The sequence below is a fragment of the Cebus imitator genome, unplaced genomic scaffold (assembly GCF_001604975.1).
Source record: "Cebus imitator isolate Cc_AM_T3 unplaced genomic scaffold, Cebus_imitator-1.0 Scaffold34, whole genome shotgun sequence".
In the NCBI taxonomy this organism is placed as follows: domain Eukaryota; kingdom Metazoa; phylum Chordata; class Mammalia; order Primates; family Cebidae; genus Cebus; species Cebus imitator.
In genome coordinates this window covers 3,176,634-3,186,576 of record NW_016107349.1, presented here as the reverse complement: position 1 = coordinate 3,186,576, position 9,943 = coordinate 3,176,634, and the positions used below count along the sequence as shown (strand labels likewise).

Sequence of the window (9,943 nt, the reverse complement as noted above, 5' to 3'; positions counted from 1 at the left end):
GTGCGGATGCCCCCGCCCCCTCCCTGACTTGATTTCTCCCCCTGGGCGGCTATCGCCCTGAGGCTTCTTCATTGGGTCTAATTTCAGTGCCCTATCAGTCTCACAGGCACAAATCTCGTTTGGAATTGTGGAGTCCTCTAGCCCTCTGAGTCTCATTCTCTGGGAGTTGCATTCCGGTGCTGGCTTTTCTTGGCCATCGTGGCCAGCAGTCTCTGGAATAACTTTTTAAAAGTTTTTTAAACGCTATTTTTTCCATGAATTAAAAAAATTGTTCTATTACAATCATGCAATGTATAAAGATATTTTGGTCAATGACAGACTGCCTATATGATGGTGGCCTCAATGACCATGTTTTTATTGTACCTTTTCTATGTTTATATATGTTTCAATAAACAGATACTTAATTTTGTTCTAGTTGTCCAATGTATTCCATACAGTAACATTTTGCACAGGTTTGTAGCCTAAGAGCAATAGGCTATCCAGTGTAGCCTAGGTGTGTAGTAGACTATTCCTTCCAGGTATTTGTAAGTACACTCCAACATCCACACAACAAATGACAAAATTGCCTAGAAACATTTCTTAGAACTGATTTAATGTCATGACAATGCACTAAGAATATTTAGTCTGATGGCGGGTGTGGTGGCTCACCTAAGGTCAGGAGCTCGAGACCAGCCTGGCCAACATGGTGAAACTCCATCTCTACTAAAAGTAAAAAAAATTAGCCAGGCATGATGATGCATGCCTGTAGTCGCAGTTACTTGGGAGGCTGAGGTGGGAGAATCACTTGAAACTGGGAGGTGGAGGTTGCACTGAACCAAGGTCGAGCCATTGCAGTCCAACTTGGGCAAAAAGAGTGAAACTCTGTCTCAAAAAAACAAAACAAAACAAAGCAATATTTAGTCTGAGTGTATTATATTTTACAAATCAGATGATCAAAATAAAAATGATGTTTGGATATTAGTTATTTGCTATTTGTCTTTTTAGTCTTATAAATGTTTCAAAAATATACTTATTAGAAAATATTGGCCAGGTGCGGTGGCTCACACCTGTAATCCCAGCACTTTGGGAGGCTGAGGCAGGCCGATCATGAGGTCAGGAGATCAAGACCATCCTGGCCATGGTGAAACCCCGTCTCTACTAAAATACAAAAAATTAGCTGGGCATGGTGGCACGTGCCTGTAGTCCCAGCTACTCAGGAGGCCGAGGCAGGGGAATTGCTTGAATCTGGGAGACGGAGGTTGCAGTGAGCCATGATCGTGCCACTGCACTCCAGCCTGGCAAAAGAGCAAGACTCTATCTCAAAAGAAGAAAGAAAGAAAATATTGTATGCAATTTTCGTTAGCTTAGAGCATCTTTTCACTCTAAAGTATTCAGATTTGATTAGTAAATTATATGGTCACTTCATTTGTAAGTGAATTCCTTGAGTTTATGTTAGAGGCGGGGTTGGCAAACTAAGGCCCACCTTTTGTTTCTTTCGGGGGTTTTGGACACAAACTAAGAATCATTGTTACCTTTTGAAATAATTGGAAAAAAGAACCCCCACAATTATTGCATTCTGTAACACATGAAAATCATACAAAATTCAATTTTTTGTTCATAAAGTTCATTTGGAACATAGCCTTGATCATTGGTTTATGTATTATAAATGGCTGTGTTCCTATTTACAAAAGCAGAGTTGGCTAGGTGCAACAGATGATGTGGCCTGCAAAGCCTAAAATGTTTATTATCTATGTGACCTTTTACAGAAAAGTTTGCCAGTCTCTGAACTAGAGTATTCTGATTCCAGTAACAATGATTTATCTACACATTAATGAAATTACCATATTGTCCCTGTGATATTGGTTAGTAGGATATGTCCCTGTCTGATAAACATGGATCCTAAAATATAAATTACTGAGATAGCAAATATGAGGGCGGGTATCTAATTCTTGGCAGATTTACTAATGTAATGACTATCATATGGTACTTCTTGGAATATTGGATGGTAGACTTTTCCTGCAACATCCAATAATGCCTCATTTAAAATTTTTTTAAAATTTTTTCCATTGCACTGCTTATAAAGATATTTCAATGCTCATTACCTATTTGAAAACTCAGAGATATGAAATTACTTACAACAATAGGCTTGCTATATTACTAAGTCTGTGAACAGGTGTTGTGTATTGTGCTGCAAGCTTGCCTAAGCCCCATTGTTCATGCACTATTTAAAATGTAGGTAGATCAACAAGGTCTGCTAGGCATTTCATGGAGAAATCTATATGTTAATTTTCAGGAGTAGAGGGGAAAATAGAATAGACTTTTTTGTTTAATGGCCTTCAACATTTGGGACAGTGTGAGTTTAATACTATAAATTTTCCATCTGTTCGGTTGCCAACCCAGTCACTTTATGTTTAGCTAATTAAAATTAAGTGTGAAGTTGTGCTGCTATTGTGTAGCCATCGTGCCATTCAAACAATTGATTTAGATAATTAAGGAAACCAAATTTAGTTTAGAAACTCATTCTGAGGCTAAATGCATACAAGAAAACAGAAATATACCCACTTTAATCACCCATTCTAACATAGGTTCAGCTGTCAACATATTCTATTGTTAATAGCAGTTGTAGGGTAAACGGAAGCCTATAGTAGAGTTTTCTAGTATATTTAACCATAATGTACAAGAATAAAAGAGGTTACATTGATTGCAATATTTCAGGCCATTAGATCACATTGAATAATCTGCCCATGATAATTTTAAACACATCTTAAATAGGTTTGGTACTTTCTTGCAATAATCATAGCTGCTATTTATTCAGTGTCTATTACATATGCAGTAATTATAAATATAAGCTCTGATCTCCATTGCTTGAATTTGTTCTCTTTTTTTTTTCTTTCTGTTTTTGAGATAGTCTCACTCTGTTTCCCAGGCTGGAGTGCAGTGGCATGATCTTGACTCACTGTAATCCCTGCCTCCTGGTTTCAAGTGATTCTCCTAACTCAGCCTCTTGAGTAGCTGGGGCTACAGATGTGTGTCACCATGCCCAACTAATTTTTGTATTTTTAGAAGAGACGGGGTTTCCCATGTTGGCCAGGCTAGTCTTGAAGTACCTGACTTCAAGTAATCTGTCCACCTGGGCCTCCCAAAGTGCTGGCATTACAGGCATGAGCCACTGTCCCTGGCCAAATTTGTTTTTTATCCTAATTCTTAACTTCTCTGAAGACTAAAGGGAAATTATTTAATTTTTCTGTAATGCTATTTCTTGTACACAGTAATAGTTTATGAAAGTAAAATTAGATACAGGCTAAAGCTCAGAAAATAAAATATAGCAGAGTCATTATCATTACTTTACTTTTAATTTGCATAATCACCCTTCAAGGTAGGAATATCATTCTTTTCGCAGTAAAGGAATCTTGGTATTAGAAAAGTGAAGAATCTATAGAAATACAGTTGATAAGAGACACACTGAGAATCAAAGACAGGACTCACTGTTGAGAAAACTCCCATTGGTTATTCCTGTTTCAGCCCATTGACTCTTACAGATTCATCTGTTTATTGAAGCAGCAATGTCTGTGGCCCACACATCTAAGATTTACAATACTTAATCTAGTTTCCAACTCCCCACAAAGTCGACTCATTTAAATTGTGATTTTTAACAGCTTACCTGATAAATTTGATATTATCAGGAAGTTTTGAATTTTAAACTTGTATTTTTTAATTCGCAAAGGAATGAGATACTATCAAATTTTATACAAATGGAGTTATTTTTGGTCAGGGAAGCTCCCAACACACTGCAAGCAAAAAAAAAAAAAAAAATCATACATATATCTCTCTGTTAGAGGAAGAAACAAAACGAACATTAAAATAAGTTCTTAGGAATATCTCAACTGAAGACTTACTTGGAATTCAAGAAGCAAGTGAAAAGCATTTGGACGCATTTTAAGAGATAACTGCTACCAAATAATTTATTGGTGCAGAGCCATACCCAAAGAGAAAATACCACTAGTTATAAACTAGTAAATTAAAACCAAACAGTCTCCATGCCTGGTATTGTGTTTACGATTAATTGGATCATAGCAGAAAGTACATATTATGATGATCAAATACTAGGAGAAAAGTCATAAAGTTCGAAAACGTATCAGGTATTTTCATCCCTGCAGGTGCCTTTTATTTATTGCCAATGTAAACAGATGCTAATGACATTGTAAGAGCTTTTGAGAGAGAGAGAGAAGGAGAGAGAGAGGGGATGAAAAAGAAGAGAGAGAATTTTTTCCTGCAGATAAAGGAGGAGAAAAATGATTAATAAGAAACATCTTATAGCCTTATAGCTTGGATTTGCAAAAAACATATTTTCCAGTCTAAAACAGAAATTATTTTCTCTGCATTAGGTCTAAAAACTAATTCCACATTCTGAGGACAAAGGCATGGAATGGCATGGGGAGGGGAGAGGTGGAGAGGTAGGGAAGGCAGGGGAGGTGGTTTGGATTATTGCAACTATTTATTAGCTAACAATGTTATAGTTAGTTGGCCAAAGAGTATAATTTTCTTTGAACTATGCTATTTTGAATAAAGCACCATTGTGTTAATGAGATTTTACTATAAATATTGATACAAATAGTGGATAAAATACTATTTAACTCTTATTTAGGACTCTTGAATATTTCTTCCTTTATTTTTTAATAGATATTGTATTCTACTTCCATTGCAGCTTTCATCATTCTTAATCCCACTGAATTATTGAGAGGGTTGATCTCATCCCGAACGATAAGCTCTGTGAGAGTGAGAACCATGCATATATCTTCCTATGTGCGGTGTATCATTAATGTTCCATTTATATTTGAGGAATATAAATTTGCAGGATGTGTGAGAACGTCCAGGATTCACCTAGAGCAGGGTTGCTCAACCCTGATACCAATGATATTTTGAGTGAATAGGCCTTTGTTGTGGGAACTGTTCTGTGCTTCATAATGTTTAGCAACGTTCTTTATTTCTACTCACCAGAAGCCAGTAGCACCCTTCCAGTCATGAATGTAAAAAGCATCTCCAGATATTGCTCAAAATCCTCTAGGGATAAAATCATCCCCAGCTGAGAGCTTGTAATTTAAAAATAATATTTTATTTTAATATACTAGATTTGATTGTATGTTCAACTTATTTCTGCTGCTGCTATCCATTTCTCATCAACTCTCTGTCTCTGTCTCTGTCTCTCTCTCTCTCACACACACACACACACACACACACACGCACACTCTTCACTGAATTTCATATGGCATAACATGATTCCCTGGCAGGGTAGGAGATGAAGTCAGATATGCTTGGCAATTTGAGTTAGGTAACCTCTTTCTTTCCTCAGGGGACTTTCAGTGATACACAAACAATAATATGGCCATGCAGGCACCTTAGAAAGATCTTGAACAGTATATATACTTGGTATAAAAATAGGAGTCTGTTTGATAAATAGGAAGATCTATGCACAAAAGAAGATGTATGCATGGTTTCCACTCTCACAGAGCTTATTGTCTGGGATAAGATAGACCTTCTCAATAACTGCATGGGTGGAATTGAGTGACAGAAACAAATCACAAATAGACCAAGCAAAGGGAGCTCTCCATGAATCAGACTAAATGATAGCATCTGATAGTTCAAGGAAAAAACTTGACCCACCTATTACCCAGAAAGCCTAGAGAGTTTTGTATGTAAGGAAGAATGTGTATAAGCCCTAAAAGACCTTTAATTCTTAAGCACACAATATTTTATTAATATTTTTATTTTTGGTGAAATTTTATCAAAAGACTAAAATACAGAGAACGAGAAGCTGCTTCTCTACCACCAGAAAAACCGACATCTTCTTTCAGAGGGCTAGAATCATCATTTGGAGGCTGGGTGCATTTTGACTGGCCCAGAAGGAGCATAGGGACAGTGGTGAACATGGGGAACTTCATGTTGAAAGGAGCCTTGAGTGGTCTGGGATCAAAGAATAGAGGGATAGGAAGCCATGAGCATAAAGGCAGCAGGACAATAGGAAGCTAAAGTAGTACTTACCGTCTACAAATGCTGAATGGGTCAGGAATCTCACGAAAGATTTCAGTGGTGGGGCCAGGTGCAGTGGCTCACACCTGTAATCCCAGCACTTTGGGAGGCTGAGGTGTGTGGGTCACCAGGTCAATAGATGGAAACCACCCTGGCCAATGTGGTGAAACTCAATCTCTACTAAAAATACAAAAACTTAGCCAGGTGTGGTGGTGTGTGCCTGTAGTCCCAGCCACTCAGGAAGCTGAGGCAGGAGGATCCCTTGAACCTGGGAGGTGGAGGTTGCAGTGAGCTGAGATAGCGCCACTGCACTCCAACCTGGGTGACAGAGTCAGACTCCATCTCAAAAAAACAAAACAAAACAAAACAAAACAAAAAAACACAAAAAAGTAATAATTTCAATTGTGGGATTTGCACCAGAAAAGAAGCCATGATGCAGATGCAGGTAAAGGCTCTGGAGACCCCACAGAAATTCTTAGGCACCTCTTGAAGCTCTTTCAAAAGGACAGAAGGGGGAAAGAAAACTTGAAAAAGGGTGGTGCTAATTGTTAATTCCCAATGATTTATAACAGGTTGAGATAAAGCAGAATATGGCTGCATTTCACACATAAAATTTATCCCAATAATGCAAAGTCTATTTACTGTTAGGTTATATATTAATGTATTTAATGGTATTAACACATTAAATGAGAAAGTTCTACCATCTGAAGAGCTATAGATTTTTGTTTTGTGATTTAACAATCATTCAGGATTGAAACAAACAGAATTCTTTTTTATTTTTAAGTTATTACAAAAAGGCAATTTTAAAAACATGGGCAAGGTCTATCTTTCTATCTTTTTCTTGTTCTCACTCTGTTATCCAGGCTCACTGCAGTTTTGACCTCTAAGGCTCAAGCAATCTTCCTTTGGCTTCCTGAGTAGCTGGGACTACAGGTGTATACCACCACTTCTGGCTGTTTTTTGTTTCTTTGTTTTGATGGGTTTTGTTTTGTTTTATTTGTTTATTTTTATTTTTATTTTTATTATGCTTTAAGTTCTGGGGTACATGTGCACATTTGTCACATAGGTATATACGTGCCATGGTGGTTTGCTGCACTTATAAACCCATCATCTCTACATTAGGTATGTCTCCTAATGCTGTCCTTCCCCTGCCCCCCCAACCCCCAACAGGCCCCAGTGTGTGATGCTCCCCTCCCTGTGTCCATGGGTTCTCATTGTTGAACTCCCTCTTATGAGTAAGAACATATGGTGTCTGGTTTTCTATTCTTGTGTTAGTTTGCTGAGAATGATGGTTTTCAACTGTATCCATGTCCCTGCAAAGGACATGAACACATCCTTTTTTGCGGCTGCATGGTATTCCATGGTGTATATGTGCCAAATGGTATACGTATGCCACATTTTCTTTATCCAGTCTATCATTGGTAACATTTGGGATAGTCCAAATCTTTCTGCATATAGTTAACCAGTTTTCTAACACCATTTATTAAATGAGGAATCCTTTCCTCATTGCTTGTTTTTATCAGGTTTGTCAAAGAGCAGACGGTTTTAGATGTGTGGTGTTATTTCTGAGGCCTCTGTTCTGTTCCATTGGTCTATATATCTGTTTTGGGATCAGTACCATGCTGCTTTTGTTACTATAGCCTTGTAGTATAGTTTAAAATCAGATAGCATGATGCTTCTACCTTTGTTCTTTTTGGTTAGGATTATATGATTATGTGGGCTCTTTTTTTGTTCCATATGAAATTTAAAGTAGTTTTTTCCAATTCTGTGAAGGAAGTCATTGGTATCTTGATGGGGATAGCATTGAATCTATAAATTACTTTGGGCAGTGTGGCCATTTTCTTGATATTGATTCTTCCTAACCATGAGCATGGAATGTTTTTCCATTTATTTGTGTCCTCTCTTATTTCCTTGAGCAGTGGTTTGTAGTTATCCTTGAAGAGGTCATTCACATCCCATGTAAGTTGTATTCCTTGATATTTTATTCTTTTTGTAGCAATTGTGAATGGAAATTCACTCATGATTTGGCTCTTTGTCTATTATTGGTGTATAGGAATGCCTGTGATTACTGGTGATTATTGCATATTGATTCTTTTTTCTGTTTGTTTGCGACAGTCTCACTCTTGTTGCCCAGGCTGGAGTGCCATGGCGTGATCTTGGCTCACTGCAACCTCCACCTCCAGGGTTCAAGCAATTCTCCTGCCTCAGCCTCCTGAGTAGCTGAGATTATAGGCATGTGTCACCATGCCCAGCTAATTTTTTGTATTTTTAGTAGAGATGGGGTTTCACTATGTTGGTCAGGCTGGTCTCTAACTCCTGACCTCAGGCGATCCACCCACCTAGGTCCCTCAAAGTGCTGGGATTACAGAAGTGAGCCACTGCACCTGGCCTGTATATTGATTTTTTTTTATCCTGGGACTTTGCTGATGTTGCCTATCAGCTTAAGGAGATTTTGGGCTGAGATCATGGGGTTTTCTAAATATAAAATCATGTTATCTGCATAGACGATTTTACTTTCTCTTTTCCTAATTGAATACCCTTTATTTCTTTCTCTTGCCTGATTGCTCTGGCCACAACTTACAATATTATATAGAATAGGAGTGTGAGAGAGGGCATTCTTGTCTTGTGCTGGTTTTTTATTGCATTTTAGGTTTTGGGGTACATGTGAAAAACATGCAAGATTGTTGCATAGGTACACACATGGCAGTGTGATTTGCTGCCTTCCTCCCCATCACCTATATCTGGCATTTCTCTCCAAGCTATCTCTTCCCAACTCCCCACCCCCTGCTATCCCTCCCCTATTTCCCCCCAACAGACCCCAGTGTGTGATGCTCCCCTCCCTGTGTCCAAGTGTTCTCATTGTTCAACATCCACCTATAAGTGAGAACATGCGGAGTTTGATTTTCTGTTCTTGTGTCAGATTGCTGAGAATGATGGTTTCCAGGTTCATCCATGTCCGTACAAAGGACACGAACTCATCATTTTTGATGGCTGCATAATATTCCATGGTGTATATGTAGCACATTTTCCCTGTCCAGTCTATCATTGATGTGCATTTTGGTTAGTTCCAGGTCTTTGCTATTGTAAACAGTGCTGCAATGAACATTCGTGTGCATGTGTCCTTGTAGTAGAACGATTTATAATCCTTTGGATATATATCCAGTAATGGGATTGCTGGGTCACATGGAATTGCTATTTCTATGTCCTTGAGTAATCGCCACACTGTCTTCCACAATGGTTGAACTAATTTACACTCCCACCAACAGTGTAAACGTGTTCTTATTTCTCCACATCCTCTCCAGCATCTGTGGTCTCCAGATTTTTTAATGATCGCCATTCTACCTGGCGTGAGATGGTATCTCAATGTAGTTTTGATTTGCATTTCTCTAATGACCAATGATGATGAGCACTTTTTCATATGTTTGTTGGCCTCATGTATGTCTTCTTTTGTAAAGTGTCTGTTCATATTCTTCGCCCACTTTTGAATGGGCTTGTTTGTTTTTTTCTTGTAAATCTGTTTTAGTTCTTTCTAGATTCTGGATATCAGCCCCTTGTCAGATGGGTAGACTGCAAAAGTTTTTTCCCATTCTGTTGGTTGCTGATTCACTCTAATGACTGTTTCTTTTGCCATGCAGAAGCTGTGGAGTTTAATTAGGTCCCATTTGTCTATTTTGGCTTTTGTTGCCAATGCTTTTGGTGCTCTCTTTTGGTTCCATATGAAGTTTAAGGTGATTTTTTCTAGTTCTGTGAAGAAGATCATTGGTAGCTTGATGGGGATAACACTGAATCTGTAAATTACTTTGGGCAGTATGGCCATTTTCATGATATTGATTCTTCCTAACCATGAACATGGAATGTTTCTCCATCTGTTTGTGTCCTCTCTTATTTCGTTGAGCAGTGGTTTGTAGTTCTCCTTGAAGAGGTCCTTTACGTTCCT

General features: G+C 38.2%; 1 long non-coding RNA gene across 1 annotated transcript in view; it reads left to right on the top strand.

The window, feature by feature from the left end:
- Positions 1-5,848: 5,848 nt before the first annotated feature.
- The window catches only part of LOC108301466, a 25,776-nt gene continuing 21,681 nt past the window's right edge, over positions 5,849-9,943 (top strand). The window contains exons 1-2 of the long non-coding RNA XR_001823890.2: positions 5,849-5,859; positions 6,077-6,129. This is a non-coding gene — a long non-coding RNA (uncharacterized LOC108301466). The remainder of the gene's footprint in view (positions 5,860-6,076; positions 6,130-9,943) is intronic.